Source organism: Neopelma chrysocephalum, unplaced genomic scaffold, assembly GCF_003984885.1.
Source record: "Neopelma chrysocephalum unplaced genomic scaffold, ASM398488v2 Primary Assembly neopelma1_22b, whole genome shotgun sequence".
Taxonomy (NCBI): Eukaryota; Metazoa; Chordata; class Aves; order Passeriformes; family Pipridae; genus Neopelma; species Neopelma chrysocephalum.
In genome coordinates, this window is record NW_020897690.1 from 10,560,171 (window position 1) to 10,586,910 (window position 26,740).

The 26,740-nt window shown below is 39.7% G+C and overlaps 1 protein-coding gene across 19 annotated transcripts in view; it reads right to left on the reverse strand.

Moving 5' to 3' along the window:
* LOC113965893 (poly(rC)-binding protein 3-like) overlaps positions 1-26,740 on the reverse strand; it is a 396,197-nt gene that overhangs the window by 63,997 nt on the left and 305,460 nt on the right. The window lies entirely within an intron of this gene.

Consider the following 26,740-nt stretch of genomic DNA (forward strand, 5'->3'; position numbering starts at 1 on the left):
AGGGCTGGCTTTGAAGGGATAAACAAGATGCATTATGAGTTTATTAATGCAAGGAAATTTATCAGTACAAACAAAAATGGGGGCAGGAAGGAATATTACCAAGGGCAGGCAAATTTCACAGCAGAAAAGGCTTAGCGACTCCTTATTCAGTTTCGTCCTTTTCAGGCTTAACTCATAGAGCATAAAACCCTTAAACAGACATCGTGCCTCTCAGTAACCATCCCTTTTGTTACCCATCCTCTCTAATAACCGTATTAGCTTTGCATCTTCGAGCTTCCCAAAAAATTGCCATGCTCGGGCACTGGCTAATGAGCACTCCTAGGGACAACCATTTTGTGTTTCAGAGTGTACAGCAGTGTTTCATTAAGGTGGTAGGCTATTGTACCCTTGTGGAGATTGCTCAGGCATGGGACAAAACTATTGGAGGGACCTATGGGATCATTCCCCTAAAAACACTGGAGGAACTATCATGCAGACTGTTTCACCCATTGATTAAGCTCCATCTTAAGAGCCACTATGCGCTTTACTAGACTAAAGTGAAGCCCACCTTAGTTGAACATGTTATGCGTGAGAGCAATCGACAGCAACGTTTAAAGAAAGAGCACAGGAAACATGTATGTAGTGATTCCTGATGGACTTGCTGAGCTGCCAGCAGTCATGGTATTCTGGGAGACTGCATCCAGATCCACATTTTCAGAAGCCATTGGCAGACCACTCTTCCAAGAATATGTCTAACGCCTTCTTGAATCCATACATCTGGTCTGCAAAAGTTCTGGTCTCACATGTTCATTATTAGTGTGGAAAAAAGTGCTCCGCTCTATCTGCCTTAAATTTGCTCACTGAAATTTCCCCTTGTTACACATTTTGCCCTGTGAGTACTATCTTAAGACCATTCCAGAAAGTCAATCATCTGATTGCTGAAGCTTCTCACTTCAGCCTGAGCCTGCGAGTGGCCAAACCACTCCTGACATTTTTGCCAGTGGGAAATACACTGGAAGATGCAGAGTTTTCTCTCAAGCCTCTGTAGGAGTACTAAGGGCCACAAAGAGTTTCTGTGTCTTCAGTGACTAGAACAGTAAGTAGCTGACATGCCTGGGGAGAGGTGAGAAGAAAGAGGAAGAAAGAGCAACTTAAACTCCTCTTTCCTCCTTCCTGATTTTCCCTTACCCAATGTGGACTCAGTGTATTTAATACCATATGATCAATCACCCAGCCTGTAGACACTGATATAAATCCATTTATTCCACATTTCCAGGCTTATCACTTACATTACATATTCCCTATCCTGATGGAGAAAAGGGAGACGAGCAGACAGGTGGCTGCATGAGAAGGCAGAAAACAGAAGCAGCCTGGCCATGTTTCTGATGCATTATGCGTGCAAGAGGGTGAGAGGAAAATGAGGCAGATGGTAGGGAATGGCAGAGAAAGATATCAGGCTGTATTCTGCTTCTCTAAGGTTAGACCACAACTCAGAGGAAAGCCTGCAACTGGATGACCATAACAGTTCCTTCCAACAAGTTCAGAGCGAGGAGCAGAGTAGATGACTGTGGTTGTTCCCAGACTAAGAAAGGGAATCGTCTCACGCTATTCAACCTGCTCTTTGCTGACAGCCAGAGGCTAAAAATGAAATTCCATCACAAATATCATTAAAAATATCACTGCTACCTAATTTTTAAAGGATTTTGTTCCTGTCCCTCCTCCCAACAAGCTTAAACTCTGGCACCTGGTACTAAGAAACAGAACAGATGTCTGGGGAAGGGCTGAGAGTGTGTGTGCCTGCAAGGAGTTAGGCAGCTGTGTGAGATACAAAAGGAATTAATTCAAAAAGGCAGTCTCACATGATAAGGAAATATGTGAAACCTGTACATATACCATGAAGAGAGAAACTTACTATGCCAGGTCATTTACATCTACTTCAGTCATCCTGAGAGTGCAAATATTCTGGGTAGAACATTTATGCTTTTTTAAAGGAAACGTACACCACCGTTAACTACCTGGGTATTTCAGTTTTAAAGACAGATTAAAAATAATGAAGTACAACAATGCACTTTGTTTAACTAATTAAAGCAAAATTTTCTGCAGACAACATTGCAAACGTGCTGATCTAGATCTCTGTGTGCATGCAGATGTCAGATCATGGCACAAGGAAGGGAATGGTTTTCTTCCACAAAGCCTCCTACCAGACAGCAATACATCTGTGTATTTATAAACCTACTGCTGTAATATACATGCTCATTGTTAATATCTAATCAGTAAAATAATTTCCCTCTCCTTGCAAAATCAGTATTTTGTAAAATTTACTACGTTCCTGGCTTACATGTGTCTCTCTGCAAGCAAACAGAAGGCTAAACACATAAGGCTGGGAGAGCTGAGTCTTAGACTGAAAAAAATCAGTGTGTCACATTTTTCATGAATGCCAGAGGAAAGCCAGTGGACTCCACAGGTGAGCAGAGAGCATTGTGCAGGCAGATACAGTCACTGGCATGGCTAAATCTTAAGAGTGAGGGTATATGCATTTTAGCCTGCCTTCAGCGGAGAGGTGGCAGTGACAGGAGGACAGCTGGACAACATCATCTTTCTGACCTTGGGACTCTGGACCAGAATGGACAAAATCCAAGATCTGGGGTTCTGAAGTTCCAGGTGACAAGCAAAACATATCACACCCACATCAGACAGTTCCCAGCAAACTGCAAATCTTTGCTTCCTGTGGGGCTTTTACACTGTCCTGTGGACATTTTCACTGCTGTTTATCATGTAAAAGGTGAACATTTTTCTTCAGGTAGAAAAAGACATGCAAATGCATTTAAAAAAAACCCCCACAACCTTTTAAAAACTCCAATAAAATGGGCATGTAGTCTTATGCAAATGCCTTTTATCTGTAAGTATATGTTTCTACACATTTTTAGTATCAGCTATCCCAAGCTGGCATAAAACCGCATGTCCTATATGCTCACTGTTCATTACATGCCATTTTCTAACACGGCTTTTCTATAATTGTTGGTAGATTGGGCGAATAAAACAATAAGCAGCTAAGCCACATGTTCATCAGACTACTACAAAAACCAACACAGTTCCTTAGGGATTTCAGTGAATTAATAAAAGCTACAAAATGAACTATACAACTGAAGGGCAGTGTCACATCCCCCACACATGCTCACACATGGAAGTTAGGAATCCATGTGGCTAAGGGGGTAGTGTGAGATGGCTGCCTGAAGCCTGAGACATGGAAAATCAACCTCATGACCTCCTTTCTTCCTACCCCTCAAGCCTATCAATCCCTTCCAAGAAAACAAACAGACCATTGCAGAGAATATGGTAGCACAGTGCTTAAAAAAAGATATGTACGTTTTAAATCTCTAAGGTGACCACTTCAGGTACACAGGATAAGAAAGCAGCAGGCAAGGATGCCAAAGATGAATAAAATCAACGTAGTACCAAGGCAGACATCAGGCAATTGATCTCTGAGTTTAAAGTCCAAATAAATTACTTGGCATCCGTGAATCTGCCAAGAAAGCTAATCATCTGGAAGATCCAGAGGGATGGGAGGGAGGAGGGAGAGAGAATGTGTACAGGGTGATATGGGATGAAGCTGCACAGTCACAGAGGTGTGCTGGAAAGCAAAGAGATGCAAAGAGGAGAGAAGGAGAAAGGCAGGGAGAAAGAGAGAAATGAAGGTTTCGATAGCTGATACAGGGAATAATGTGAGAAAAATCAATGTGGAAGTAAGAATCACCTGGAAACATAAAGGAGGAAGCCTGCTCCATTATGTGAAACCTTGCTTATACAGTTGTTAAATCTGAGCCTGTTGGGAAAAATGAAACTGGTCGGAGCACCCAGCACAGCATTCCCTGTGCTTGGGCCTCAAAACTTCTTGAACCTAATTATGATGCTTCATCGCCACCAAATGAAAGATGTCATTATGAAGAAAGCAAGAAAGAATCTAAAGATGAAATTCGAAAGAAAAAATTCCAGTTGTTCCACTGGAAGAAAAAAAATAACAAAGATAAAAGACTGGGGAAAGTATAGTGACTGACATTCAGGAGAAGTCATATCTAATTTAAATTAGGACATTTAAACTCAGTCATATAGTTTCCATGTATATGTAGGTTTAGAAAAAGATAACTTCTATAAAGGAAACATGAGACCATTCAGTCTCTCACAGTAAATTTGTCATTTTCACAATATATGGAAACATACCAAAGGAGGGATAGCTAGGCAGATATCAAGCCATAGCACGGGGGTAGGAAAAGATGGGATGAATAAGGAGACTAAGACAAGATCAGAGTAACCTGAAGATGAACAAAGAGAATTATCATAAGTTACGAAGAATTGGAAGTTGGACAGTAACACACTGGTGTTGTGAAGAAATAGTTCAGAGCTTTAGCAAGAACTCTTAAAAAAAGTTATTACCAAAAGAAAAAAAAAGAAAAAAAGATAGCAAGAATGAATAGAAAAGAACAGAGAAAACTGAAACACAGGAAGTCATGAAAAGGCTGTACCTAAGTCTTCTTAATCAGAAGCCTCCGGGTGGTGGGAGACCTCCCAGGAATTGGAAGAAATACACTGCCAGGGATCAAGATGAGAAGAAAGGACCTGTGCTTTCAGCAGAGCACAGTTCTTCGGAGGCAGATTTATGCTACTCACATGATTTTAGTATTTCATTTAAACTGGAGGGAATACAGGAACACAGGAAAATTACTACAGGAGAAGAAATTATAATATTATCAACAGAAATCAACACATTCAGCCATATATGTAAGGCTTAAAATTAAAAATAAGTTGTCTGCCATGGAAAGGTTCATGCTATCAAACGAAGAAATAACTGCTTGGCTTTCAAGTTCTTTGATAGGCCAAGCAGTTATTATTTATGATTTTTCACTTGAAAGCAACATCTCTGGATGTCAAAGGACTAAACAGGGTTATGATACAGAAAAACATTGGCAAAAGTTAAAAAACAACAACAATCACAACTCTAAGTGAAATCCAAAGCAAAACCAGCTCAGATCCAGTTGTATTATTTTGTTTCAAAAACCTTTTTTTCAGAAAGGATGAAAAGGGATAATGATCAGCTGGTATTTACGGTCTCAGCTGAAACAATAGAAGACAACTGGATATTTGCTAAACCCACACTTCTTCAGTTTCTGTGTCAACTGAAGAATGAAGAAATCCAGTGTTACTAAACCACATTGTTGTGAGGTTACCAAGAACAAAAAGTTCACAGGTAGCCCACAATAATCAAACAGTAATATAACAACAACAAGTCTTCAAAGGATTTATCTCCCAACAACAGCTATTTGCGAAAGGAGAAATCAGGCTTTGGAGCACTCTAATTTTATATGGAAGCCTCACCAGGAGAACCTGATTAATGAGAAATAGCAGCATGAACCCTTCTACTTTACCAGTTCCATCTCCCAAATTACTAGAGAGGACCGTACAGAGAGGAATGAGATTATACATTTTATTCACATCCTTATAATTTATATCCCCAAAATAGATTTAATGCTAATCTCTAACTCTTTCATGAAGTGAACAAGATCTGCAGAACCTGGTTCCCTTAAAATATTGTATCATGACCCATTCTAAGTAGTTTGATCATTGGTAGGGATCCAAAAATCCAGAAATGAGAAAATTAATTCTTTGTGTTACCAGAAAAAAGCCTCTGTGTGTGTGTATGTGTGTGTGTGTGTGTGTGTGTGTGTGTGTATGTGTGTCAGTTGGAAAAATGGGTTTTTGCTAAAAAAGATAAAATAAGATACAGGAATAGCTCAAGAACTAAATTTAAAGAAACACTGGAGAGAAGGTTTCAGGAAATTCATCAATCCTATGTTCAAATAGATCTAAATAACAACTAATAGTTAGACAGTTAGCTGAACATGGGTCACAGAGAGCAGCAACTGAGTACACCAACAGATATAAAAATACATGTGGGTTGTTTGGTTTTTTTTTAAGTGGTAAAATATTAGCTCAAAAGTCAAAGGGGATTAAAAAGCAACATATTATTCCACTAGTTAACAGCTCCCAACAAAAGGCAGTTTCACAGCTTAGCAAGTCATGTGCTTTTTTACTAATTATTGTAAAGATGTCTGTAGTTACTACAGACAGCCGGAAGTAGGAGGTTTGCCAAAGATGTGAAATTGACATGGAAAGAACATAATGAAAAAATAACAGAACAACTTTTAAAGGCAAAAGCAAGTATAAAAACTGGCAAGAATCCAGTCTTTTGAATGTAATTTTATGAAGTATGTGAAGCGGTACTAGTTTTTCCTTGACAGATATGTTTAATGGTATTTAGCCAGAGGAAGAACCTATCCTATCTATAGAAGAGGTTGTCTTGTGTTCTCCCTGAAGCTGCCTTTGTGTTCTCCCTAAAACAAGAAATGCCCTCACTCCATACAACTTATGTCTCATTTGCTTAAGATCACTAGATGTCGAATAATCTTTGAAGAGAATAGCAAAAGATTAGAGACTTATTTTTTCTATTCTCAACTGATGAACGTTTAGCTGCTGAACTTGATGTATGTGAGTCCCATTCTTTCAATGGACCACTTCTCCTCATGCTAGTCAAAAAGCATATGCTTCAGCCAATGGCACTGGTTGTTCCCTTTTTGATTTATTGAAGGAAGCAAACAGCAACCTATTTATTAATTCTTCTACTTATAAAGCTTTTTGTAAAGCCTTCTGAGTAAACAATATGGTATTGTGAATTTATAACAGGAATAAAAATCACAGAAGCACAATAAAAGCTATTGTCTCGTTGTTCACGAAACTATTTCCTACTATCAACGCTCAATGACAAATTGTTTATTTAACATAAATTAATGTCAAAATATTATTCTGTGTGTGAATACACAGCTACACACTGTAAAAATAAAGAAAGTCATCCCTTCAGAAAACATCACATGTCAAACAGCTAATAAATACTATTAGATGCCTGGAAATCAAGTATCAGGAAATTTAGAAAAACTGTATCATGGCATTTAGCAAATGCCAAACAGATCTGGGATCTGAGCGAAGTAAGTAATTTCCAGCCTATGGAAAATACAGTGATTATTTTGCCAAAGGTATCTTCCATCTTTCTTTTTTTTTTCCTCCTTTCTGTAATTATTTCAGAAAGAATTACCTTGGCAGGAATGCAGAGAGCATCTTTACAGTTCGCCATGAACTGAAAAACAAGCAGTGCAGTATGCATGTCGATACTCCATACAGATCCAGTAGCCAACTAACACTCCTGCATATGTGAAAAAGCCAGGCAGATAAAAGCTCCTGCAGATAGAAGCTGCCATGCTAGACTAATGAAACAGAAATGCTTCCACTAATAAGAAATTGTGGCAGCCCACTAAAAATTACTCTGCAGACACAATCTCCAGGAAGATTCGATGACGAGTTCAGGACAGACAGAGCAGAAAGTGGCTATCTTTCCTTTCCTAATGGTGGCAATGAAATTAACAGTAAGCTTCATCATGAACCTGTCAGTTTGCAATGTAGGGGAAGAGAATGTATGCATATGGTAGACCAGTTATTTACCAAAGAATCTAAAGCTCTAATCATAGCTTTGAGCACAAAATCAGCTTTACCTGCAACTTTATCCTCTGGCTCCAAAACCCTCAAGCAGGGCACCATGTTTCTCAAACCCCTGGGATTTTTTACATTGCTTGTTTCAAATAGAAATTTGGACTTACTTGCTTATGTTCAACTAAGAAACAGATACTCCAACTAACTTGAATTAATCATTCCATATGGTGTGAGATAACCCCAACAGGGAAAGTGGGAGAAAAATTGAGCAGACCACCACCACCACCAGTAGCATAGTGGTCTGTCCAGCACAGAGCTGTTTACAAGAATGGCCTACTGTATAAAAACAGATTTTTGGTCCACACCTGTTCCTAGAAAAACCCTACATTCTAACATAAACATTGTAAACATGTGTTATACCTGTTAAATTACCTCTGCCCACTAAAGTCAAATGCATGACTTTCACATTTCCTCAATTAAATAGTTTTATTTTTAAACAGCATTTAAATTGTACATTTACCTTAATACAGTTTAAAACAAATAAAGCAATAACTTTGCTTGTTGATTTAAAAATAAATCCACTTGGCACCAAAGGAGAGTCAAGCCTAAAAAAATGTTACTTTTTCCATTTTTTAAAATCTCTGAGAGAACAGAGAAATCATTTACATGGTCTGTTTCCAAGATACTCTAAGTGAACTAGATTTACATACATGTATAAAAAGACACATTTCAAAACAGAATGCATATGTGCACAGAATATGGTTAAATGTTGGGAAGCAAGTAAGGTATATTTTTTTACATGACATATGTGGCCAAGGATAAAAGACTGCCAGGGCATAATCTAATGAGCAAATATTAAGAATAGAATGATTTTTAAAAATGAGATTTTTATCTTTAGTAAAAACAGTCTCACAGACATAGAGATTTGTAATTTTCTTTGTCAGTACATACAGGAGTACAGATAAGTTCCTTACTGATCAAAGGAAAAAATTCCCCATAGCAGTAGAATAGTCCAAGAAATATGGAAGCTTCTTTAATTGGAAACATTAACCCATCAAATATGTTCTGAATGGGCACAGACCAAACAGATATTTAAATATCTTTAGGTTTTTATAATTCCATCAGTGTTGAAATGATATCTGCCCTAGAATATATCTTCATCCGACCTATTTGTAAATTAAAGGCTTTCTAGACATATTTGGTTTGATAAACATGGGTCAGTTGTTTCACTCAAACCACCATCATGGTTGTAGTTTAGGGAAAAGAGGTTAATAATAATAATACATTTCACCTTATTAAACAGACAAATATTATCTATTGATATAATTGAATCTCTGACACAAACAAGAAAAATATCACTTTTGTCATCACCTTAATTATGTTATTTACAAGGTTGTGATTTGAAAATCCTTTCACGTTTCCTAGATGAATAAAATAAATACTTATTTAAAGAAAAGGAAATTCATACAGCATCTAATGAAGGGAAGAGGATGAGCTCCCATCCTTCTGTCACAAAGGGATTGGTACCAGCCTCTGGAATGTAAGTCACGGGCTCCCTCCTGGGACACAACAATTGTGCTTCCTTGAGGCAAGGATGGATTGGGAATTGTCTGAGAAACCGGTCCAACAGCAGCACAGCTGTAACAGCTGCAAATATGGCTAAGCACTGCAAAGACTTTCATCATTTATGGGCGTAAAAGAGAAAACAAGAAGCAACGTTGCCATGTCCTGCCAGGATTTGTTGCCTTCAAAAGTCACAAACTGAATATTTCAGTTCTCAGTCACTGGTGGTTAGTCAAAACATACAGCATTATACAGATTTTACTGTGAAACTCAGGACTATGCAGTGAATAAAAAAACCCAGTAAGTTCCAGGGCCTCATTTGAAACAAGATTTAACAAAAAAACCACAATCAAAAAAACCAACAACCAGCCCACAATAAATGACTCTTTTATGGGCCATCAATACTCAGAGTAGAGCGCCAAACACATGCTAAGATTTAAGTCACTTAAATCAATATTTTTGTCACTGATTTAAACCAGGAGACTCTTTAAAACTCAAAAGCCAGTCTAATTGATGAAGTATTCAAAAACAAAGGAAAAAATCAAATAGTTTATTTATTAGTGACTTCAAAGTGCTAGTTGTAAAGTGATCCACTATATCTTGCTCTAGCACTGGGAAAAAACAGCACTAAAGCCATCCATTTGTTACTTCTCTGCAACCTTTAGAATGGAAGGAGCCTATTTTTGAATAAATACTCATTTGCTTCACCCAGTCACTCAGCTGAAACAGTGTTTCATGAAGTATCTGTCCTGTCTAAACTTCAGTCCCTTTCCATACAAATACATGCATACATACCTACCTGTGTATTTGTGCATGTATGTATACAAGCTTCCCAACCACTTTCAAGATTTTTAAGAGATACAGGCATGTCAAATGCGTCAGGTTCACATAAGTTTCACTGAGACACAAACTAGAGGCACAAGGTCACAGTTCCACTGCAGGAAAAGTTCTGGTATGAACCAAATAGGACAAGATGAAATGGCCTTAAGTTGCACTAGGGGAGGTTTAAATTGGATATCAGAAAAAATTTCTCCATCAAAAGGGTTGTCAAGCATTGGAACAGGCTATTCACAGAAGCAGTTGAGTCACCATCCCCTGGAGGTATTTAAAGGAGGTGTAGATGTGGCACTGATGGCACTGAGCTCAGCAGCTCACAGCCAGCCACGCCATGTGGTAGCCTCCTCTCACAGTGATAATTGCAAGAGAGCAAAGTGGGAGGAGGGGACTCCGAAAGTCAACTAATACAATCGCTGAAAAAGCTCCCATATTCGGAGAAACTCCCAACAAAAGGCGCTTTAAGCAAACACAGGCCAAATATTCGATTTCCCCCCCCCCACTGCTCCAGTAGCTTTGTGACTCATACGCAATCCCACTACCTTTAACAGAGTTTCATGGACAAAACTGGATGTGTACTTTGGTCCTCTATGTTCTTTATGAAAACAAGACAGGACCTCTGCTAATGAGAATGATTTGACTCTGCCCTTAGCTTCCCACCTTTTTCTTGGGACCACAAAGTAGTCCATTCATTCATTTTAAAGAAAAAAGTAAAGATCAAGAGAAGGTAATTACTGCAGAGACTCCAAAGATGTGCTGAGGAATAGGTTACTACTAAACAAATTTTAAAACCCCCAAAATTAAAAAAAAGCATTACTGAAGTTTTGGTAGTATCTACATCAATAAATAGAAGACGGTATTAGCCACATATTAATGACAGTCATTTGGAAGGACTGCAGATGTTAAAAAAAGAGAAGAGCTCAAATAGGAGCAGAAAGATAATATCCCAAAAAGTAACATAGTGAAAAGAAAGTGATAATGAATCTACAACACAAGCAATATATTTACAATGCAAATACAACAGCTAGGGAAACCCAGTTCTTAAAAATTAGTCAATTCTGGAAGGCTGTGATGATACAAAAGGCCTGGGGATGACATAAAGTTACAAATTAAAGGTTGAAAACTTGCACTTTGAACCAGGGAAAGAAGAAACAATTATGTTCACATAACCATCTCCTGTTTTATATTTGTATCTGGACACTCTATAACCCTAGCAAACCAAAACAAAAAGAACCCCAACTCCCCCCCCCCCCCCCGAAAAAGTGAAAAAAGAAAAAGTAGGAGTTTATGAGAGAAGAGTAGAAAACACCTATTAATTAAAAATGATAGAAAGATGGAGGTGAATTTTAGCCACTGTCCAGTCTATCTTCTATAGACTCACTTTGCAATGGAAAGCAAACAGAGCCACATGAACTAATGAGGTCTCTTTAATCTCCAGTCTCCAAGACTTTGGACATTTTCTGTCTCTCTTCCATTTTTACCAGAGCCTTGGCATTATTTTTACTTAAGTTAGGGAGGGGAGGGATGTTTTAGAATTTTTTTTACTATTATTTAGTCAATAAGTAAGTTAACTTGGTAAGAGGAAAAGGAGGTCATATAGTATTCAAAAAGATACAATACTTGTTTTCTTTTTTCCCCTCCAGTGCTCTGTATTGAAATCTGAAAAGCCCGTTTCAGATTCTGCACGTTGCTATTGCACTCGTAATAATAGGACACACTGGCCTTTGATACAATTCTCTTCAGGGAACAAAAGATTCCTTTGGCACAACTACAGCCACTGCTTGTTGTAGGTTACACATGTCTTTCCAGTCAAGCATGATTAATAACTGTAAAAAAAAAATGCTCATGACCCATGGCAAGTATTCTTTCAACTATAATACCAGCATTATGGGCTCTGAATCTCAGTAATTTTAAAATGTGCTTCTACAATGGAACTATAATTTAATTACTTCTTCTGCAGCCTGTTCCATTTTGTTTCATCACTTTGATTGCACCATGCACTTGGCAGCTTATGGAAGACTGCATCTGCCTCCAGGATTATTTCACTGGGCTCTTTCGACATCTGTTTCTGAAAATGACTTTATTTGCAGTGGCATAAAGAATAATCAGAGACTTGTTTAATCCACACAAATTGGAAAAGTGAGAGACACAGAGACAGAGATGGAGACAGGGAAGAGACTGGGGAAAAGAGAAAGCAAATCTGTGCTGCATGCTCTAGAAGACATCAAAATAATCTCTCCTTTTCCTGTACTTCTGAAAATGCTGTTATCTGATGGATGATATGATACCTGGAAAGATGAGTCACTAAGTCAGTTCCGTTTAGCGTTCAGGAGGAGTTCATAGCCGCAATACATAAGACATTCTAGCCAAAGCTTCATGTTGTGCTTGATCAGTTTAATATAATTTTCAGGAATTACATTTGCAACCTCATCCATTGAGAATTACAAAGCAGTCTGAAATGATCCATAGCAGTTGACAAAAGTCCTTATAATAAATGACTTAAACCCAGGCTCCAGCCTGACCTGACATCTTTCCAAAGGCAGCTACAGCCAACACCTGTTGCAGAGTGCCATAGCACAGTTTAGCAGTCACCCTGGTGGATAACTTCCCACGTACTATCAGTCATGAACTGGGTCACCTGTGTATCAGATGGCCAAGTGCAAGGCCTCTGTAACATGCCCCTGCCTGCATGAGCTTTTATTCAGCACAGTGGAAACCACCATTGTCGACTCATGTTTACTTTTGTGTTATGGATGGGTTTGTTAACACACAAACCGTTATAAGCATTTACAGAAATATTCTCTAACAGATCACAGCTGTTGGCCGTGTTTTGTTTCGTTCTTTAGTTCTTTTTGCTTATTTTTGTTCAGAGGGTGAACAGATATTTGTCAAGAAACATCCACTGTCCCCCTAAGAAAGTGCTGCAGGGAGGCAGCTCCAGCAACAGAAGCAGACAACATGGCTTTAAGGACCACGGCCACTAAAATTCAAAGCACTGGAGGGAGCAGACCATAAGGATAACAACCAGAACAATCCCTAACATGGCCTTACTTTTGAGAGTTTAAAATCTTGCCTGTCTTGTTGCTCCTTTCTTTTTGGAGATTTATTCTGTATTATTTGCTGGTCTTCTGGGCTATACTGTTTTAGCAAGCATGTCAGAAATGAGCTGGTTTGGACACATATATTTTACTAAGAATTACTTAAAAACAACCCCTAAGGAGGCCTTACAGTTCTCAGAAAAACAAGGAAGAAAAATCATTGTCCCCAGAAGTAATAGGTATCATGGAAATACACAATAGCTGGACAATTCTGTAATAGCCTGATTCCCACGGTCGTGTAGCCTTAACTAACTGTCACAAACATTTGGGCTTTCCTTTCCCGTATGATCAGAATGACTCTTGTCCTAGTCAAGATCCCAGCTGGCTTTTGGGATTTCATCCATCTAGGGCATGTAACATGCTCTTAAGAGGTGCCCATGCACTCTACTGCTGTCCCCACCAGAAAGTCACAAAAGGGAAAATCAAAAAATTCCTCCTCTTCTGTATAGCACTGCCTCACCTTTCCTCAGCAAAATACGGCAGGTGAGCTGAGGACATGAAAAAAAATCAAAGCTCACACATTGCTGATCTACTTACAGGCAATACGGGAAGCAAAACTCCACTGGCAACCTGTGTATCTAGTAACTTGGCAAGCTTGACAGACTGCATTTGGAAGCCTGGTTATTTTCATAAAAGACATAATCCCCAAAGTAAACAACTCAAACTTTTGGAAGGAAACAGACCAAAACAAAAATTCACAGACAGCAAAAAGGAAAAGAGTCATCAGTGTATTTTGCTGACGAATTATTTGAAACCCCAGAGAACAAGGTTCTCTCCCCTCGTTTCTAACCAACCCCTACCAATATCTCTCTGATGTCTGAAGGCAAGGTGAAGATTTGATAGAAGATACCAGCTATTCACAGAAGGTTTCTATTTGGCTAAATCAGATAGGGAAGCTGCCCTGAAGAGTAATACACTCCAGTGGTAGAGCACGCTGTGAAAATCCTATTAACAGAGATTATTAACAATTATTTTGTTTCTTTTTTTTATTTTTTTCTTTTTAATTTAGGCAAATTTACTTCTTCCTCTCATTTTCCACCTCACAAGCTTGGGCTGCAACACAGCAGTTGTGCAGGGCCAATGGCAAAGAAATTATTTATTGCTTTTCTAGAGCTTTGAAGTAAACTGTACACAGCATAAGACACACAGAGGTTATTACAATCTGACAAGGCTTTGTCGTCTTGCCAGTATTACCAAAGAACAAAAGCCATCATACTTAACTAGAAATTCTCCCTAAAGAATTTGTAGGAATCTACTGTTTAACAGCCAATGTGAAAATAGGTTTGCCTATGAAGTATCAGCTAGTGACCACTATTGGACAATGAGTAGATGTCTGTGTTGTACTGCTGGTCAGACGTGGCTCGGCATTTCCGCTTCATAAAAAGTGTCCTAAAAACAGGATAACTGTTTGAACATACAGATGTTTATGTTAGCTTAGTCACACAAACTTGGGACGAAGCTTTCAAACCACTGGTAGCTTCTGAAGAGATAGAAGGCGATGCAATCCTATAAGAACTGGTAATAAAAGCAGTTTATAAGGTCAGGGTCAAGCCAGGACAGGGCAGCATGAGGCAAGTGCCTCTTTACTCAGGTTACTTAACAACAATACAATTGTAACCTTGTTGCCTGTGCTGATGCCAGTTTGGATGCTGGTGCTAGCACCTGCTCGGATGTTCAGAGGTTGGGTACGTACTTCGGTAAACAACTAACCCAGTGTTGGACAGACTCTCCTGCCAGCAGGACGCAGAGAAGGAAGGCTGAATGAGAAAAGAGTGGGAGCTGCACCCTGATGCCAAGGGAGCAGAGGGCCATGTGGAGCTGACATGTGGAGAAGACAAAGGAGAAAGGGTGAAAATGTGGCACTGAGTCAGAGAAGGGTACTTCTGCCATGACTTGTGGAGGGAAGATGGTGCCCCATGATGCAAAAAGCAGAGGACACAGCAGCCAGCTAACTTGGCTATTTTTTTTTTCTAAAGGAGCATTGAGAGCAAAGTAGTCAGTGGAGATCGAATGACTGACAAGAGGGAAGAGACCAGTCAAACTGGAGCTAAGTGTCTGGGATTACATCAGCCATGATCAATATTAACAATGAAGTAGGCATAAAAGTTGAAAAAAGCACCAGGGTGGGTGCTCTGGCACAGAGTTCAGAGTCCTGAAGTCAGGGTATAGGTATGGTCACACTTGACTCATAAATACTTGAGACAGGCAGTGTGAGGATAATGTGTCTGTCCTCTTAAAAGCAATTTTTTAAGAAGTCAAACTTGTGTTTTGAGGAAAGTTGAAAAACCAGCTTGGAAAGAGTGGAAATTCAGTGGAAATTGGTTTGGGTCTTGTCACACAGTCAGCAGTCCTCACTGGGAAAGAGCTCTCCTCCTCCTGTCACCACTGGCTCACCCAAAGCACTTAAGACACATCTCAGGAAGCAGCAGGAAGAACAGTTCATGCTCTGTCCAAGACACTTCCACCAAACTCCATCAGCAAGAGAAATTCAGAAGCACAACCTGCCTTTTACCCACCAACCCTGTCTTAGGCAAGATCCAGAAATGTTTTTTGAAGACACTATAAAGGCTACACTGGTCACAGGGAGTAGCTCCCTCCAAAAGTAAAACCAGTGTCAGTAGAAACAGCAGAGATGCCTCCTGAGTGTTGACAGGTCCTTTAGTTATTTAGGTTCTATCTGACTACAAAATGGAGTGATTTAGGCTTGAATTAACAAGCACGTGGAGGATCTTGGAGCCTGCCCATTTTGGGCACAGCAGCAGCCAAACCACCATGCCACCAAACCTTGCTACCATGAAAGAAAATGTTGCCTGCAGTCATTCTATCTTAAAAATTAAGATAATTTTAAAGATAATTATAGGACAGGTATCTCCCAGCAACTACCCACAGAGGCTGTCCAAGACTGTCTGGAGTCAACTAGTTATACCCCATGATACATCAGAAGAGCCAACCTGCTCAATGTAATTGCTCTTCGGTCAGCACCAAAGAAGGACCACACTATAGCATATTAACTGTTCCTTACCCCTTTCCCCTTGAGATGCTCCAGACAAATTAACCATTTTCTTGCAGCACTTAAGGAAACTTACTCTGCTTTCTGATGCTCCATTTCTCAGCTATGTAACTGATTTTCATCTTCAATTTACATATACATCCTTGAAATGAAATCAATTTAAAGTGGCTGAAATGAAAATGGACCCTGTTTGCAATGGGCAGACCTAGTTTCTGTCTGCGGCTGTCCTTCAACTCAACAGGAGAAGTGATAAGATACAAAAGGAAAATGATCTGTGTGGGAGGCTTCACTGGTCTCTACTTAATTAGCTGCTGTTTAGTATGGGAAACACACAGCAGTGTGCACCTTCATGTCCACACACGTACTTATAAAACCAATGTGCAGTGGTAATGGGATTGATGTATTTTCTATAAATTGGGAAATGACACCAAAACACTGCCAGAGGAACTAGTCAGTGTTACTCCAAAAACAAATCATGATTTTCCCAGACTGCAACAGTCTTAAGCCTGTTTAATATTGAGCTCATGAGCAGGATCTTCTTTGTCTTCAATTGCTTCCATAAAGAGGAAGCTCTGTCTTTGCAACAGCATTCAGTCACACTACCTAGTTTTCCCAGCCTGTACTGTAATATAAAATCAAGATAATTGAGAGATCAGCCATGCAATACATATATACATATATATATCTCTATTCATTCCGCATAAAACTGCCTGTATCAGCCCCAATGCTCACCCAGTGCTCAGAGATAATATTTTGATCACATAAAATGCAGCAGCAACCACTGTTTTATCACACAATCATTCTATGCACAAATGTCAGATTATGTATTGTTCTTGGCAATGCAAATGTCAGTTTGGATTGTTCACAGGCTACAGACATGCCCCAGGTTATTCTGGGTCCCCTTTGGAGCTGAGGCATGAATTCTCAGCACCTCACAGAATGAAAAGCCTTTCCCAAAAGGGTACGCTGGTCTTGCCTTTCTGGCATGAAAGAAGCACAAATAAAATATTAAGTCCATGCTTTCTAACCCCTAAATTGCAGCATAAAAAAAAAAAAGCAGGGCAGGACAACTTCTGTGGATATCTAAAATTAATGATCCAGCTTCTCTGATCTGTGAGCACAGGTGAATGGGGAGCGAAAAGTCATAGGTAGGGCTCTTCTGGGCACAAACCAGACCTTTAAGGAGGATGTCAGGCATCTAAAAAACATGTAAAGGAGAACAGCACAACCCTTGGTGGATGACTTCTACAGAGAATTACTCCTTTACTGTTTCTACAGCAACCTGTTGATTATAAAATGTTAATGGTGGATGTCTGTGAGCTAAGAGTGTGAAAGAGAAGACATTTTAGGAAAAAGGAAGTGTTAGACATACCTGGTGCGTTAATTGTTGCCCTTTGTTTCCCTTGATTTCCCTGTGTTCTAAACAGAAAAGGTGGTGAACCACTCTGAAGCATTTCCCGGGCTTTGGCGTCAGCCTCCAAATGGCTCTGCTTCACAGTTTCTCATTGTAACAGATTTGATTAATGGTAAAATTGAGAAAAAAAGATGTAGACTGTCTGAAAATGTTAATAATTTTGTGGTTTGGCTTGGAATTTTTTTGTTCTTAAGTCTGAGAAGCATAAATTCTGTTGAAACATTAGGACCTTAGAAAAGAATTACACAGGTAGTTTGTTATTATGGCTAGCTGAACAAACCCCCCCCCAACCTCCAAAACCACAACACTGCCTCCCAGAGTATTTCTTCAAAGATGAAGTTTCAAATGCTACACAAAACCTAAGACATCATGTTTTTCATATGAGGTGTGTATGAGTTAATAGAGGGACATCTTGGTGACATCCCCAAACCCTGGGCAAGCTGACAGTGCCTCTCCTCACTTTAAGCCTTCCTCCCTGCATCAAGTCTCTGCTGGTTAATTCTAGAGACTCAAATCAAAATATTCTGAATTTCAGCAAGGCATTTCAGCAAAGTCCCATTTCTGTTACCTAACAATATGTCAAATATCATCCATTCCCAGACATTTCTGCAATTGAGAAACAGCGAAAGTCAGCTCTTCCAGGAATACAGATAACTAAGATAACCGCAGAACTGAAATGTTACTGTACTCTTAATAGTAATAGCAAAAATAATAGCAGAACAACAAAAGAGAAATGCAAAGATGGCTAAATACATCAGCATTACCTTTCAGGTTGTGCAAATACATAATGCAAGTCTTTCTATTCCCTGAATCACAGAAGCACAGAAGCTGGTGTAGAGGAATAGTTCCAGCTTACACGTTCTCTTCCCCCATCCACCCCCTCACACCACTCTCTAGCTGCTGATATCCCAGCACTTCTGAAAATGACTCTTTTGCCATCCACCTTTTGGAAATACATAATGCAAAACTCAGTGGGTCTTACCACCTCCTTACTGATGGACTATTAACGTAACCTGGCTTGACTTAAAGTGTAGACTGAATGTAGCAACAGCTGCACTCTTTCAGAAAACAAGGTACGGAGTTATTAATTTTGCCACCAGAGTCATCAGACCAGAGTTTCTTATTTGTGGCCAAGAAATTTCTTTCAGAAATAAAAAAAAAAAATTAAGAATCCATGTAGTGGAGGATAAAATGACTCACATATTCTAGCAAAACACAGGGTTGTAACTTTGAGACGTGTAGGTTTGGCCGGAAATAAATTTGTACACGGCCTACTACAAAAGGCATCTTTGTGGTCTCTCCCATAAATCCCTAAGTTAGTGACAGACTACTTGAAAGACTATCATGAGAACATCTTTTTCATGGAAAACTGAGTTGTTCTATTGCTCCTTTCTTTTTAATTTTAAACAGAGAGTCTTATTTTTTTGCATGAAGAACATTCCAAATCCCATTTTCCAATTTTTATCACAAAATATGCTTGCAGCATGTATTAGAATAACAATGGCTCTTTCCAGGGAGAGGTCTTTGCTGGATGAAGTGGCAGCTAGCAGATGTCATGTAGCTGGTAGAATACCAAAATGGGAACCCACTGACCAGGATCTCTCCCAAGCTTTGAGGGAAAACTCCCTTTCCTCAGCTCATTCTCTCCCTTGCTTGAATGCAAATGCACTTCTCTGAACTGTGAGAGGAAGGAGGACTTCTGCCTCCACGTGGAAGAAGCACACTCTACTGTCTCCTGTCCATTCACTCCACAGAGGAGCAGCTCAGCATGAGTAATGAGACACAGGTATGGAAGGGTGGCTGGAATGCAAACACTAGCAATGAAAAAACAGGCATGAAGCCCTACACTGACATCATGCACGCTACAGACAACGGCAGGTACCCCGAAGTCCAGGTTCAGATGGGTGAAAGTCCCTGTGTCCAGTATTTCCTCTGGTGGGTGCCACCAGAATATACAGAAACTGAGTCCAAGGTCTCAGGTGCAGCTGAAGTCAATCCAACTACCCATGCCATTTCCTACACTGCAGCTGTCTTCCAGATCCTACAGGAATTCTGGCCAAGCCCAGCCTTGCTATTTAGACCTATACCTCCTATGACTGCAGCCTCAAGACTCACAAATTTATATGTTCTCACTGCCAAAAAGGGTGCAGTAAATTCTGCAGCCACTGAAGACAGTAACATCCCATGGAATATTTGGGGACAGAGCAAGGGGCCACAGCTACACAGGACCAAAGCAAACGGAAACAACATCTAGTTCTAAATGTAGGCTTAGTTGTGAGAGCCTGTCTGCCTTCTAGTAAGGGCTAACTAGATCAACAAGTTTCTGCCAGCATGGGCTATTGAGGGACAGGAATATGCAGCTTTTGGGTGCTAAAGCTCTGCTGACGCAACCTTCCAGGCCAATATATGGCCAAAACCATGTATCTACCAGAAGTAGTTTACAATGTTTGGAGATTATATACAACCTATAACATTCTCACTTGGCAGTCCAAACTGTAAACACAGTAGGTGTCCTTATTTCCATTGGGACTGCTTAAGTGACTGAAGGTATACAGGACTGGGTCTTATCCTCATGCTGGTAACATTACCTTGAACTTTGCAAGGTGAGATCCATTTACATCTTTACTAGATTAAAACTGCTGGCTTCATTTGAGTTTGCCTTTCAAACAGATTTAATTTAGGGGATTCTGTGTCCCTTTTGTTCCTGGTATGTAAGAAGCTAATCCATTTATTTTGGTACATGTCCCTGCTTTAAGGTGCTTTATGAGTGCACGCTTTTTGTGACAGAGTTACAATTTATCATATACTGGCACTGAAGGAGATTAAATCCAAATTCTTGAGGTTCTGTGGCAGTTAAGTGATCACTATGAACACTGGACCTAGTTCAACCACTCCTTGAAAGCAGCTTGACAAATACCATGTTTTTATCTTGCTGGTAAATTATCTGTAAAGAAAATAAAGTTTTTATAAGTGCCTTTGCCATTCTCAGGGATACTGGGTTTGATTTATCTACCTACAGGTTTATCCTGAACTGTTTATGGTGAATAACAAACTGAGTGGACAACATACATTTGGTATTCAAGGACGGTTGCGTGTGCGCTGAACTTGGTTTATTCCATAGGGCAATCTGGCTCAAATTAATACTACCAAATAGTATTACTTAATTTAATACAACCTGGTTTATAAGTACCTTCAAAAGGCACTGTTAGATCCAAATAAAAAGTTTCTAATTTAACAGTTTGTTTAAAGATTGCTAGTTTCTGACTATGGTTTTATGCATAATGTAACCAGCCCTTCTAAACTCTGATAGGTCTTTAAATGTGGCCATGAAGCTGAATTAAAATTTCCATGCATATGCAATAAAAATAATTTCAAATTAATCAAAAATTGTCCCTCTGTCCATGTACATATATATTTTAAAACTGTGAGTGACCCTGAGCCACTTACAGCTCAGGCTCCAAAGCTCCTGCTACCACATCAGGCAAGTGCACGTGCACATTGCACATCCTTATCTCCAGTACACATGCTATTACTTTCACATCCTCAGCAGCCCCCTTTGGTAACCTGACAGATAATGAGGAATATTTCATTAGAAGATGTTGAAACTGCTTTGTTTCCGCAAACTATTTGGGTAGTGGCAGACAATGCTATTTCTGACAATTCACCTTTCTTTGTCATTACAAAACTCATAAGACGGTGCTGTCACAACAGAACAGTGGCACTGGACATCTTTACCCTGTAAAAATGAAAGTGGAGATACAGAAAACATTTTATGTGATGACAAATGCAGTTTAAGAAGTCTTCATCCTTTTTTCTATATATTTGCTTCTTTCCTGCAGTCCTTCATCCCCTCAGTCATGCTGATGCAACCATACACTGAAGAAAATTGTATTAAATTGATTTGACTTGAAAGCCAAACCAAACCAAAAAAATAAACCCAAAATCTGGATCTGGTTTATAGCACAACCCCACAAATAATCATCTGGCACAACACAGAAGTGGGTGAAAACAGTGCAGGAACAGTGCCTTATTAAACTAGCTTTGCTGGCTGAGAAAATGCTTGTGTAACCATACTTGGCTATACAGAATGGATGATACTGAAGAATCAGATATTTTAATTTTTCCCTAGTAATTTTGCCCATTTCTAGTTGGCCAGGTTAAAATTTTGTGCTCTTTCCAATGGACGAGGTAACAACTTGGTATCTGTCTGTTAATTCCTTGCTGTTTCTCAATCACACTCTCCCTATCCAAGGAGGGACATGTTTGTGGAGCTGCATGTCTCAACAATGTGCAGTGCAACTGCCTTCGTGTTCGCAAAACAAGACGAGTGGTCATTTCTTACTACTGCTGCCTTTATCAGTCTTAGGAGCTGCAGTGTTCTTAGTTAACCAAATTGGAAAGATGTGTCAAACGGGGAAGCTAAATTAACCTGCAAATTTTCTTCAACAATTTCCACATCAAATCACAGGTGTGATCTTTTTCTTTTGAAAAGAGCAGCATATATTGTTTTCCAGTAAGCCATGACAGGTAAATGCTCAATACAGACTGAAAAGCCAAGAAAAGAAGAAAGTATTTATTGTGTCTTCTTATATATTAATTATAACTTTCTAAGAAAATGAAAGCTTTATTGCAAACACATTTTGATCACTGAATGAAAACGTTCTTTCACATTTCAAAAATGTTTTGAGATCCCCAGAAAGAAGATAAAGTATAAGTCTTACTGTTAAAATTACCACCTCCTCATCCTTAGAAAAATGGTACACAAAATGATTATGGTGAATTTTAATGCAGTAGAAATGCAGACACCATGTCTCCATGACAATTTTTTTCCCCATTTTAGAAAAGCACTTGGGCCCAGATGTTACCAGGTGAAATTCAGCAGCAGATGTCCTGTCAAAGGCATGCCAAGCCAGGTGAATTTATTTTAGTGATCTGCTGGCACTGCAGTGTAAATGGCTCAGTGTTATTAACTGAATTCTCCTGGCTCACCTGGAACAGATTTAACTTCATTTTTGTCTTGAAGGAAGAACCAAACAAGAATAATCAGATTAGTTTAGAAGTTCCTAGAATGAATAAAGAAGATGCTTATATTGAAGTGTGTGGCGAGGAACAACAACTACTACCAGCAGGTTTCCTGCTTTTCCTTTCAAAGACCCAGAAGGAAACTTTACCATCCCATTTCTATGCAAGTATCATGGCACGTCTTTGTGCAACCATCTTATTCCGACAATTTTGCTAATGTGATTTTTGGAGATGGGTTGAAATCAAGACCTGAGCTAGGAATGCCGAACTCTGAAGTGGCACTTCTTCCTAACCCTACTGACAAGTACAGATATTTCCACCAAGCCCCAACAGAAAGATTTAAGCTTCAAAACTGGGGCTTATCTTTCTTTTCTGTTTTTATTCTCCATCCAAAAATATAATTCCCTATATTATATTTTAATAATCTGCAGTGCCTTTCCCAATACAAATAAGGCTCTGAAAAATACCTGCAGTTCCTCACTAAAGGATTGTTACTTCTCGCTAGTTGGAGAGCACACGTCAGTGACCACAAAACCACAAAGACCTAAGCAGCTAAGGACTGCACGCTCCTAACATCTCCCCAGAGGTCCTGCTGTCTTCAGTAACCCACTGATCCAAACCCATCCTGCCCACTAAAACAAACCCTGCATTGACACTTTTTCCTAGCTCTCGGCTCCAAACTTTCCTGTGCTGTCTTCTGTAGGTGTGGTGACCCGGTGGCCTCCTGCCAACAATACCTTTGGACCAACCTGGATTTTTCTACAACTTCCAAACTGGACAGACACCTGTTCTCCTTGCATAACAAACCAGAGAATGGTCATTTCTCACCACTGGCTTGCACCCTCCAAACTTGGGAACTTGGCATGACAGCACATCCAAAACTCAGCCTGTCCCACAGCTGCCCCCCACTTCCATTTGCTGCCATCACAGCTGCACACACTGTGTTGAGAACCTTGGGGAGGAGATTCAACTGGCTTGCCCATGGCCAGAAGCCAAGAGGGAAGGATAAGCCTGGCTGGACTTCTCCCTTCCCACACTGCCCAGAGCCAGTTCCTAATCCCAATGCTGTCATTCTCTCTGCCACCCTGAGTCAGTGCCAACAGTGAAGTCTCCTGCCTCAAGTTCATCTGATTTAAACACAAGGCCATAATTTCCTTTCCTGAAGTCATCCTGGCTCTTCATCACTCAATTGTCAATTCCTAGATTAACTTCTTCGACAACATCCTCATTCATTACACCAAACTGATTCATGTCCTGGACACTGCTCATGTCAAGCTCAAAGGGAATGCTGCTCCGCTAGAAAAACGGCTGCAATGATGTCATTCATGACTGTAACACAGTATGGGTGAATAATAAGGCAAAATCAGAGGCAAAGAAGAAATCACACATTTGGCTTTTCCTAACTTCCAAGAGGTTTCTGCCACTTTAAAGTTCTTTTCATGTTGTTTTTCAGTGCAATGCTACATATTCTTTATTAAGCACTGACAGTGGGGTTAGTGCCACAGTGGAAGCAGATATAAGGAGAGTCTCTATCTTGAGGAATATCCTTTCAAGCAAAAAAGATGCACTAAGAGCCTGAACCCCTGTGGCCTCATAGAACTTCATGATCACCTCCTACTACCAGCAAAGTGAAACCTACAGGCATCATAACCCTGCACAGTACTAGGTGACGCATGAGAATTCCTTCAGGTGGAGATAAACCTAACCCAACAGTAAGTCTATACTGTTACCAGTCTAGACTATGGCAGCATTTACAGCATAGACTAAAGACATTAAATTTCCCGTGTTCAACCAATCTTCATTCATTAATACAGTCTGGGTAGCTTTGTTTTCTGAGCAAACAAGTTGCACTTAAAGCCTCCTCAGTATGGAGGCTATGCCCTAGCGTTTACTTCATTAACCTTTGTTGTTCTAATCAATATCACATCCACTTTTGCTCTGCCTTACAATTAGCATCACACAACATCACACACTGACATTTTTTTAAATGACAGTCAGAGCTGCATGCAAGAGACCAGCACCAAGAAAAAGCAGCACTACCTTTGATTCTGCCCTCTTCTTCCTTGCAAGCCAGAGTCCTCTCCCTGCTATGCTCACTGTTTTCATTTCTAAAAAGTGCTATTTTAATATGTCGAGAATTTCAGGCACTCCAAAAATTTGTAGACATGTTTGAGCTTCTGAATAAAAAGGGTCACTCTATACTGAATTAAAAAGGACTGAATAATCACTTACTTTGAACAAAGACTCTTTTTGTTTTCTGAAGTTGTTGCTATGCACATTGATGTGAGAATATAACTTGATCACAGGAAACAAGAAAGCTTTGTAGTTTGCAGTTTTTGGGCTTACAACTGCAGTCCTGTTCAGAGTGGTCACAAAGACATCACTTGATTTTTCACCAGTATTAGTAATGAAACAATCTTTTCTTGCTAATGTTCAGTGCTGCATAATTAATATACAACCGCAATACAACTGACACGTCTTTACGGGTTTTGGGGCTGAAAAGACTGTCTTTTGTATAGTGTTTCTTAGCATTTCAGACACTGAGTGGTACCAGCAATGGGCAATGGGTGATAGGTTACAGTTTGTCCAGCTGTGCCTTTTCATAGCCAGTTCACATGGAGCAAGCCACATGCCAGACCTGCTCAGGCTGTCCCAAGGCCTTTTATTTTGCATTTTGGACATGGTCTGATGTTCTCCATAGCATAAGGCAAGGCTGCCTCAGAGAAACCATGCTTTCAGGGCAGAGCTGTGTCATGAGTGATAAAGTTGGAGGCAGAGAAGACCTACTCAAGCCCTGGAAGTCTGCTGTGCAATTGTGAGTCTGGACCAGCAGTCAAAGGAACTCTCTGGCCTCAGGTCAGAGCTGGGCACTTCGACAGCATGAAGCGTTTCATTTGCAGTCACATAGGTTAAAGTCCTCACTTGTAAACGGGCCTTTAGCCAAGGAAAATTAGTTTACAAAGCATATTTCACTTAAGAATAAATGAAACAGAGCCATGAATATGTGAAGTTACTTTGGGAGCAGAGGCAAAAAAACCCCAAACATTTCTTGCTGTTGAGTGGGTCTTCAGTAAGACATTCAAAACCTGGGAACAATATTATCTTCTCTTTGACCATAACAAACTGCCATCTTCACTAACCCTAGCATCAAAAAAAATCAGCTATTGGTGCCCTTATTCAGTTACTGCTGAGCAAAGATGGTAACTTCAGGCTGGAGAGGCGGAAAAAATTTCTTGATGCCCTTCCCCAAAAATATGCTTTGCTAAGAGTCTGCTTTAAGACTGCCAGGATGTGAAGGTATTGTCTTGTTCTCTACTGGAACATGAATATATGTAATGCAAGGCACCAAAGTGATTTAGTAACCCAGGAATAGCAAGCAGTGCAAATAATTTCATAAAGCAGCACATAACGGAGATGGTCTTTTTGCCACAGCACGGTATCAGTGACAATTTGGATAGAGCACTTTTCAACTGTCAGTGATCTATAATTCACTTCATTTTGTCAACCCTGCATTATCACACAGTTTAACACTGAAAGAAACTTCATTAATCAGTTACTCTCATCTGACAAGAGGACATGGTAATATTATTGCTTTTTACACGTGAGAAAATAGGGTATCAATTAAAAAATTGGAATGGACTGCCTACCTGAAGGACTTTTCTAATAAAATTAGATGTGTTTTTCTGGCATTGCTAATTCTGATCTTCACTGACTGTATGTATTTAGTGATTTTCTGTATCAGGAGATGTCAGAATGCACCTAATTTGTTCACAGTAATTCTATAAAACCTTTCAAACAGGCAGACCACAATGACCTTCATTGGGTCAGTGGCAAAGACATCCAAAGACATAAAGTCCACTCACTTTAACCTGTGGCCCACTTCCAAGCATGTCACAGACACAATGTCAGGTGAGCATTCACATACTTTGCTTAGGCAGAGGGATTAGTGGGCAACAGTAGAGAAGACTCTGATGCCTTATTTCCTCTGCAAAACTCAAGACTAAAATGTTGATAAGATTTCAACAACATAAAACTGCCTTGTTAATTTCCTAGCTTTGCAACAACTAGAAATAATCTCAGAAAAACAGAAGTACCTACTTATAACATATGGAAGCTTAAATTAAAATCAGCACCACTATTTTCTGCCCCCTACTCTAATGTACAGGGAACTAGAATAATGCACAAAGTCAAATTCTCAGGATGTAAAAAAACCACCACCACCAAGGCTCTTGCTTGCCTGATTTTTTGGCTCTTCAGTTTGGTTCTGCTCTGTTAAGCTAGGATGAA